The sequence below is a fragment of the Petaurus breviceps genome, unplaced genomic scaffold, assembly GCF_028583685.1.
Source record: "Petaurus breviceps papuanus isolate PSGF00001 unplaced genomic scaffold, PetGlider_PUasm1.0 90601, whole genome shotgun sequence".
In the NCBI taxonomy this organism is placed as follows: Eukaryota; Metazoa; Chordata; class Mammalia; order Diprotodontia; family Petauridae; genus Petaurus; species Petaurus breviceps.
Window position 1 is genome coordinate 1,646,801 of NW_027187282.1, and position 10,470 is coordinate 1,657,270.

Sequence of the window (10,470 nt, forward strand, 5' to 3'; positions counted from 1 at the left end):
ATTTCAATTAATTTTAGTTGATTCTCTAGGATTCTCTAAATATACCATTATACCATGCAAAAATACTAATTTTGTTGTTTTTTCCATGAACTTAATTTCCTCAATTTTTTCTTGTCTTATTGTTATAGGTAGCATTTCTAGCACTGTGTTAAATAGCAGTTGTGATAATGACATCCTTGATGATGATCTTATCTCAGTGGAAAGGCCACTAACTTTTCTCCATTACATATAATGTTTTTTTATGATTCCAATAAATACTATTTGCTATATGAAGGAAAGAACCATTTATTCCTAGGATTCCCAGAGCTTTTAATGGAAATGAGCATTGGATTCTTTCCCAAAACTTTTTTAGCATCAATTGATAAAACCATAAGGTTTTTATTATTTATATTATTAACATGGTTTGTTATATTTACAATTATCCTTATGTCAAACCAGCCCTGCATTCCGGACATAGAACTAACCTTCTCATAGTGTATAATCTTTCTAATATATTGTTGTAGCCTACTTGCTAATATTTTATTAAAAATCTTTGCAGGCTCAGATTCGATCTGGCATGCTTGTCTACACAAGAGTCACAAAGGCTCAGATTCTATCTAGCCTGCTTACAAACATTACAAATGCTCAGATTTATTAAGTCTACCCAATATGGCAGATCTTTAATAAACTTTGTTTTCCTTTGGCTGATAGAAGGTTTGAGTAGAATTCATTTGAGCAGGACCTTTATTTCACTATTTTGGGGTCCCAGAACCCCTCAATCTCAACATTTTCATTCCCTGAGACCAGGAAATTGCTAACCATGCTCTTCTCCAGCCAAGACTGGAAGAACTTAACAGTTTTTTACTGAGTTTTGGATTGGAATCTCTGAATATTTGGAGGGATGTCAACCTTTTGAAATGAAAATGCCCATCATCAAAACCAACTAGCTGCAGTCACTAGAGAATAGACATTATTTAAGAACTCAGAGATGGGAGGCAAGCTCAGCAAGAAGAAGGGGTACAATGTAAATGATGAGAAAGCCAAGAATAAAGATGAGAAAGCTGAAGGAGCTGGTGCAGAGGAAGAAGAAACTGCCAAGGAGAATGATGAGACCCAGACAGTGGCAGAGACCACAGACATGAAGGAGAACAAGAAAAAGGAGAAGACCATTAAAGATTCCCAGGTCACTGCTAACAAGACTGAAGATAAGGAAGCAGAGAAGAATGCAGCAGCTGGCAAAGAAGAGGCTCCGATATCAGAGCCTGAGAAACCAGAGGCTGTCCCTGATGGAAAGGTAGAGCTGCAGAAGGATACTGAGCTGAAGTAGGCTCCTGCCTCTGCCCCAGCAGCCAATAGTGATGCTTCTAAGACTTCAGTGCCTAGCACTGAGGTAAAGGTCTCTCATGCTTCAGAAGTCACATCAACTAGTAAAGTAGATGACAAAAGCAAACAGGATGGGGAAGTCAAAGGAGACCCTAGCAGCAGTGGAAGCCCCTAGCTCTACACCTAAGGCCCAGGAATCTGCAGCCCCAGCAGAAGAGGTTAAACTTTTTGAAGCTCCAACCACGAATTCAGATCAAATCATAGCAGTGAAAGAGTACCAAGGACAGGCTACTGAAAATAGTAATACTAATCACTTAAAAACAACCTATGTGTGTGTCTCCCTCTCCCCCCCCCCAGCTATACTAACTTGTTTCAAATCTGAAATAACGATATTGTGCCCCCCCCCCAAAAAAAAGGATATCCCATCAAGGGAGGGAGGGAGAGGGTGAGGAGATAATCCAAATTGTATTTTTGTGGGGAAATATCTAATACACCTTCAGTCAACTTTACAAATAAGTCCTGGATTTTAAAGATGGATTTCTGAAAGTACAATACATCTTTTGTACCTGAACTGCTGTTAAATGCACTCTACCAATATATCAAAATGTATTTTCTTCTGTAATCAGTTTTGGGAGTGATGTGTTTAATTTTGCCCACACCGACTGTGCCAAGGCAATCAGATCTTGATGAAAGCAGTATTTTCTGTGTTTTTTTTTATTTATAGCCTTTCTTTGATTTTTTTTCCTTTTTTAGGGGGGAAGGTAGGGCAATTGGGGTTAAGTGAATTGCCCAAGGTCACATGGCTAGTTTTTTATGTTTTGTGTCTGAGGTCGGATTTGAACTCAAGTCCTCCTGACTCTAGGGGCAGTGCTCTCTATTCACTGCTCCACCTAGCCACCCTTAAGTTGATATTTTTAATGCCAATTTTCAGACAGTACTCACTTAGTTGTCTACATTTTTTCTCAATGCCAATCCTCCATTCTTCCTCTCCAGATATTTTTGGGAGTAACAAATATTCTCATTCTACTCAGCCTACCTAGATTTCTCATGATGAGCTAATGCATATCCATGGTTGGGTGCACCTGTTGTTCTGTTTATTGGTCTATGGAAATGAAAAAAAAAAGAAATCTGCATTCATTGCAGTTCCAGTTTCTCTTTCATTCTGTGTCACAGACACCAACACACCACTCATTGGAAAATGAAAAAAAAATACATACACAAAAAGAAAACAACCAAAATATATGATGGATGCATTGAAATTATATGTAATTGCACAAATGGTTCTACAGTAAAAAAGTTAAATAATTTTTAAAAATCTTTATAGCCCAAAGAGCTATAAAGTTGTGCATGCCTGTTGACTCAGCAACTAGGTCTGTATCCCAAAAAGATTTTAAGAAAAGAAAAAGGACATATATGCACAAAAATATTTATAACATCTCTTTTGTAGTGAAAAAGAATTAGAAATCTAGGCGATGGACATCAATTAGGGAATGGCTGCACAAACCGTGGTCTATGATTGTGATGGAATGCTATCATGCATAAGGAATGATGAGCAGGATGCTTTCAGAAAAATCTGGAAAAATTTACATGAACATCAGATACAAAGTGAAGTGAGCAGAACCAGCAGACATTGTACACAGTAACAGTATTATTGTATGATGATCAGCTATTAATCGCTTAGTTATTCTCAGTAATACGCAGATCAGTTGTATCAACAATACAGTTCCAAAGGACTCATGATAAAAAATACTATCCACCTCCAGAAAAAAAAAATTGATGGAATGCAGAGTGAACCATACTTTTTTTTTAAACTTTCTTTTTCTTGGTCTCTTTTCTTTCACAACATGACTAATGTGGAAATATGTTTTTCATGACTGTACATATATCAAAAATGTCAAATTGCTTGCCTTCTTAGTGAAGGGGGTGGAGAGGGAGGGAGTAAGTAAATTTGGAACTTAATTTTTTTTAGAAAAATACAATATTTTTAAAATTTTGCAACAAAATTCATTAAGAATATTGGTCTACAGTTTTTTTCCCTCGAATTTTTCTCTCCATACATTGGGTTTCAGAACAATATTTATATCATAGAAAGAAATTGGAAAAACATCTTTTCTAATTGCCAATAGTGCATGTAGCATTTGAATGATTATTTTTAATGTTTGATAGAATTCACTTGTGAATCCATCTGGTCCTGGAGTTTGTTTTTTTTTTCCCTTTGGTAGGTCATTTATGGCATGATTTCTTTTCCTGATATTGGGTTATTTAAATAGTCCACTTCTTTTGTTAATCTGGGTACTTTGTAAATATTTGTCTTTCTTCTAAGTTATCAGCTTTATTTTCATGTAATTGAATAAAATAATTTCTTCTTCAGTTTTTATAGGCTCTTTTTTTCAAGTTTTGATACAATTTTGTTTTCTTTATCTTTAAAAAATACAATCAGTTTAACCGTTTGTTAATTTTGCTATTTTTTTGAAAAGCAACTCTTAGTTTTATTTATTAATTCAATGAAGTAATTTAATTAATTCAGTTGCTTTCAATTTTATTAATCTTTAATTTTTATAATTTCTATTTGTTATTTAGTTAGGAAATATTTATTTATTTATTGTTGTTGTCCAAGTTTTTCAATTGCATGATTTGTTCTTTTTTCTCTTTTATTGATGAATATAATAAGAAATAAAATTTCCTCTCGGAAAAGCTTTTACCTGCAGCCCATAAGTTTTGGTATGTCATCCCACTATTATAATTTTCTTTGATGAAAATATCCTGTTCTATAATTTGCTTTTTGACACACCAGTGCTTTAGAATTATATTATTTCATCTCTCATTACTTTTTTTTCTCTTTTTTATATTTTTTAGTTTATATCATTCATTTCCACATGATTTTGAATTACAAATTTTCTCCCTAATTTTCCCTACCCACCACCCCAAAATAGCATTCCCACTGAATATCCCCTCCCCCAATCTGATCTCTCCCATATTTTCCCCCATTCCCCCTTTGACTTTCCAGTAGGGGATGGTGGATCTCTATGCTCCAGTGCCTGTATATCTCATTTCCCAGTTACTGTAAAATATTAATAATAATAATATGTATATATATTTTAAACATTTGATTTTAAAATTTGGATTCCAGATTTTTTCTTTTCCTCCCTTGTCACCCACCTTCACTGGGAAGATAAGCAATTCAATATAGGTTGTACATGAGTAGCTACACAAAACATTTCTATAGTGGATATATTGTGGAAGACTGACTATATATCCCTCTATCCTATCCCAAGCCCCCATTTGTTCTATTCTCTACTTTGATATTTTCCCTTTTCAAAAGTGGGTGCTTCCAACTTCCCTCCCCCCCAACCTGCCCTCCCTTCCATTATCCCCCCCTCTCATCCCCTTCCCCCCTACTCTTCTGTAGGGTAAGATACCCTATTTAGTATGTATGTCATTCCCTCACTAAGCCAAATTCAATGAGAATGAGGTTGACTCATTCCCTTTGGCCTTCCTATTCTTCCCCTCCATTGTAACAGATTTCCCTTGCCTCTTTTATATGAGACAATTTACCCCATTCTCTCTCTCCCCATCTCCTCTCATTATATTCCTCTCTCACCTCTTAATTTCACCTTTTAAGTATCATCCTTTTCTATTCAATTGGTCCTGTGCCCTCTGTCTATGTATACCTGTACACATATATACATATACTCACATATGTATTCATACGCCCATACACCCTCCTATATAGACATATATGTATGTATACATATACATACGTATATATACACACATACACACATTTATATATATATATATATATATATATATATATATATATATTTCTATTCCCTTCAAATATTCTCATACTAAGAAAAGTTTCACACGTTACAATTATTGTTTTTCCATGTAGGAATATAAGTAGTTCGACTTTGATAACTTCCTTATGATTTCTTTTCCCTGTTTACCTTCTCAAGCTTCTCTTGCTTCTTGTATCTGAATGGCAAATTTTCTATTCAACTCTGGTTTTTTCATCAAGAATGCTTGAAAGTCTTATATTCCACTGAATGACCACATTTTCCCCTGGAATATGATACTCAGTTTTGCTGGCTAGGTGATTCTTGGTTTTAATCTCAGCTCCTCTGACCTCCAGAATATCATATTCCAAGCCCTTCTATCCCTCAGTATAGAAGCTTCCAGTTCCTGAGTTATCCTGATTGTGTTTCCTCAGTATTCAAATTGTTTCTTCCTGGCTGCCTGTAGTATCCTCTCCTGGATCTGAGAACTCTGGAACCTGGCTATAATATTCCTAGGAGTTTTCTTTTGGGGATCTTTTTCAGAAGGTGATCGGTGGACTCTTTCAACCTCTATTTTGCCCTCTGGTTCTAAAACATTAGGGTAATTTTCCTTGAGAATTTCTTGAAGGAAGATTTCTAGGTTCTTTTTTGATCATGGCTTTCAGGTAGTCCAATAATTTTTAAATTATCTCTCCTGGATCTATTTTCCGGGTCAGTGGTTTTCCCAATGAGATATTTCACATTGCCTTCTATTTTTTCATTGTTTGGATCTGTTTAATTGTATCTTGATTTCTAATAAAGTCACTAGCTTCCATTTGCTCCAATCTAATTCTGAAGGAATGGTTCTCTTCAGTGAGCTTTTGAGATTCTTTTTCCATCTAGCAAATTCGTCTTTTTAAGGCATTCTTCTCCTCATTGACTTTTTGAGCCTCTTTTGCCATCTGAGTTAGTCTATTTTTTAAGGTGTTATTTTCTTCAGTCAGGTTTTTGACTCTCATTTCATAATTTTCTTGCATTGTTCTCATTTCTCTTCCCAATTTTTCCTCCACTTCTGTTTTTTGATTTTCAAAATCCTTTTAAAGCTCCTCTATGGCCTGTAACCAGCTCATATTTTCCTTGGAAGCTTTTGGTGCAGGAGTTCTGACTTTGCTGTCTTCCTCCTGTTCCATGCTTTGATCCTATTTGTCCCCAAAATAGGAGTGTAAGGTTGGATTGCTCTGTTTGCTTTGCTTCCTTTGCCTGCTCATGTTGCCACTCAATTACTTGACTTTTGAGCTTTTTGCCACAGTAGAACTCTGCTACCAGAAACAGGACCTTTATCCCAAACGCTGGGGTTTTCGCAGCTGCTGAAGGTATTAGTTGGGTGTCCTCTCTGAAGACTCCACACACTCTGGCAAGCTGGACACACACCCCAGGACCTCCACCCTAGACCACAATCCAGATCCAAGCAGGTTAAAGCAAGAGCGATTACCCCTCAGACTGGTGCTTGGTCCCCCTACACTCTTCAGGCCAGGAGATGAAGCTTCCATGTGGTGGTGGCTGCACAGCCATGGTGCCTCAGCCGCTCCCCACCCCAGGGGCAAAGGCCAGATCGCACTCCAAATTACCAGGTCCCAAAGTCCACACTTCACTGACCTTTCACTTTGTCCTTGGCATCTATGGGTTGATAATTCTGGAAACTGCCACAGTTGCTGGTGATCTAAAGTCCCTCCCCATCTCTCATTACTTTTAAATTCCTTTTTTAAAGGCTCTTTGGTAAAGTCTTTATTCCCTAATGCATGGTCAGTTTTTGTAAAGGTTCCACAAATAGCTAAGAAGTATGAAAATTCCTTATCCAGTAACTTCCAGCAATCTAGCATCTCTGATTTTTCTAAAGTTCTATTCAGGTCCTTAACTTCTTTCTTCTTTATCTTTTTGTTAGATTCTTCTAGTATTGAAAGGGACATATTAACATACCCAAATATTATAGTTTTACTTTTTCTCCCTCCAGTTCAATTAACTTGTTTTAAGTATTTAGTAGCTATGTTATTTAGATGGGATGTATTGGGTAGTGAAGGAGGACTAACACCTCTGGTGAGGGCTTGCCACACCATTTCCAGGGCTACTCATCTATATATGATGTCTACTTGGCACCCGATCCTCTGTGGCTCCAAAAAACTGTAGTATGCACAGTGACCACACCCCAGCAAACCACCTCCATAGATGGGCTAAACCAGTTTGATATATAGGCTTCAAATGGTGAGTTAGGGTGGTGTGTCTACCCCAAGCATGTGAAGTCTTCCTGACTCCTGGTGAAATGGACAGATGAGAACAATTTGTTCCAATGGCCATGAAGGCAGATGAAGCAGGTGCTATGGAAAACCTAGAGCTTGGTCAGACATTGAAAACTCCAAGGTCATTTATTTTATCCAGGGCCATCTTTAGTCATCCTGACTGGACTTTGCCACTAGACTTTGATGACTCTGAAACTTAAATCTAATTTACAGTCTTGCCACTGGACTTTGATGACTCTGGAACTTAAATCTACACATGAGTCAAAACATCACCCCATGGTGTCATTGGTCCTCTTGAAAAAATTAAGTACAGACAGCAAAAGTTATGTTATTAGGTGACTCATTGGATAGATCTTGGAGTCAGGATGACCTGAGTTCAAATCAGCCTCAGATACTTACTTTGATTGATGGTTTGTTGAGAATACTACGGAAATGTTCAGCTCATCTCTCTAGGATCATGTACTTATCACTAATCAATTGGCCAATTACCTCAGGTTGAAGTCAATCCCTCCCTAGTTGAAGCTCCAACTGAAGAAGAGTTTTTGAATGCCATTAGGCTCCTTTCACGTGGCAAAGCATCTGGTGCCGATTCTATTCCAGCTGAGATCTACAAGGTAAGGGGTCCATTGCTCATACAAAAGCTGACTGAAAACTTCCAGGTTATATGTCAGGAGGAGGTTATCCGCCAGGAATTCAAGGATGCCTCCATTGTCTATCTCTATAAAGGTAAAGGAGATACTTTGTCCTGTGACAATCACAGGGGGGGTCTCTTTCTTAGTCATTTCTGGCAATATTCTTGCCAGAGTCTTCCATGATAGACTGATCCTTCACCTGGAGGATGGTCATCTACCTGAAAGCTAGTGTGGCTTCAAAAAAGGCAAAGGAACAGTCAATATGGTGTTTGCTTCCCAACAACTCCAGGAGACATGCCAGGAGCAGAACAGAGCAGAACAGAACTACACAATGTTTGTAGATCTGACCAAGGCCTTTGATACTGTTAGTCATGAGGGCTTATGGAAAATTATGTCAAAATTTGTTTGCCTGGAGAAGTTTGTCAGCATTGTATGTCAGTTCCATGATGGCATACTTGCCCATGTTTTAGATAATGGATGATGCTCTCGTGCCTTCCCAGTCACCAAGGGAGTGAAACAAGGCTGTGTGCTTGCTCCTATGCTTTTTAGCATGATGTTTTCAGTCATGTTGTCAAATGCTTTCAATGAGGATGAGGACGGCATCAAGGTCAGCTACCACACTGATGGTAAATTGTTCAATTCAAAAAGGCTACAAGTCAAGACCAAAGTGGAGGGAGTGTTAAACATGTATGATTTTACATTTGCAGATGATTGTGCACTCAATACAGCCTCTGAATCTGAGATTCATCAAAGTGTGGATCTATTCTTTGCTGCTTGTGCTAATTTTGACCTAATAATTAGCACCAAGAAAACACAGGTACATCAGCCACTACAACACCATCCATATGTGGAACCATAGGTTACAGCAAATAGAGAAGTTCTGAATGTTGTGGATCAGTTCACTTACCTTGGTAGTATACTTTCCAGGGATGTACACATTGATAATGAGGTTGAAACATGCATTGCCAGAGCTGGCTCAGTGTTTGGGAGGCTCTGAAGAAAAGTATGGGAGAGAAGAAGTATTAGACTGACTACCAAACTGAAGGTCTGCAGAACCTCATTGTTGTATGCCTGTGAAACGAGACAGTTTTCCAGCACCATGCCAGGAAACTGAACCACTTCCATTGGAATTGTCTTAGGGAGATTCTGAAGATAACCTGGCAGGATAAGGTACCAGATACTGGGTCTTTACTTGAATTAAACTGCCAAGCATTCAAACTCTACTTCAGAGAGCACAACTCTGATGGGCTGGCTATGTTGTTTGAATGCAAAAAGTATGCCACAAATCAACAGAGTGCTTCTTTCTGACAAAGTAACACCAATACAGAACAACAGACAGAGTGCCAATGTCACAAACATCTCAGCTCTGCTTGGTCCCAGTTCATGCTCGAGCTTTTATATGCTCCGCTCCTTCCTATTCTGCTCTTTTGGCAGGCAAGTTCCTCCCAACGTGGCCTTCATGTGATGACATAGGTCTATTAAGGGCAGGGAAGTTCTCTAAAATCCCTTAGGCCTATTAAGGACAACACAATGTATGCTGTTTCCAACAAAGACTTGACACAATCAAAAGCAAGGCTCACAGGCACTTGAATAGCTGTAACAAGCAGCAAAGTACTACTTTGCTTGCCATTACAGCTGCCATTAAACATAATGTGATTTTCATGCTTATTTCTTTTTATTTTTTTCTATATTTACTATAGCCTTATATGAAATCATGATAGCAAATCTTACTATTTTGAGTTCAGCTGAATAGTAGTAGACTGCTCCAATTTCTCATTTTTACTCTATTTAAATCACTGTGTTTCATTTGTATTCTATTTTCTAATCCATTCTGCTGTTCTCTTCCATTTTATGACAATGCATTCCATTCACATTTACAGTTATAATTGCTAATCATTCTCTCCAATTGTGCTTTTTTTGTCTTTTATCCCTCTTTCCATCTTGGGAATCTACCTGACACTTGGGACCTTATAAGTGAAATAGCTTCTTTTCTCTCTGTTGTAGCACTTCTCTTCACCATACCCCTGATTCCAGGTTTTTACTGTTTTTTTTTCTTTCCTTTTAGACCCCATTCTTCTTTCCAGCATCTGATATTATTTTGCATATGCCTATTCTCTTTTTATCTTGCCTTACCTCTTAGACTCCTTTCTTTTCCTCCCTTGTCCCTGTCCCATATTTCCCCTTTGAGTTTAGTGTATTTGTGTGTAATTGTACTCAGTCTTCCTTTATCTGATTCAAATGAAAGTGAGGTTCACTAAGTTCCCATTTCCCCTACCCCTTCTTCTATAGCAATATAGTCTTTATCTTACATCTATTATTGTTTTTTAGTCATGTTCCACTCTTTGTGACCCCATTTGAGGTTTTCTTGGCAAAGATGCTGGAGTGGTTTGCCCTTTCCTTCTCCAGCTCATTTTACAGATGAGGAAACTGAGGCAAATAGGATTCAGTGACTTGTCCAGAGTCACACAGCTAGTAAGTGTCTGA

General features: G+C 37.7%; 1 pseudogene; it reads left to right on the top strand.

Moving 5' to 3' along the window:
- Positions 1 to 967: 967 nt before the first annotated feature.
- On the top strand, positions 968 to 8,845 carry LOC138142694 (brain acid soluble protein 1 homolog; annotated as a pseudogene).
- Positions 8,846 to 10,470: the final 1,625 nt, after the last annotated feature.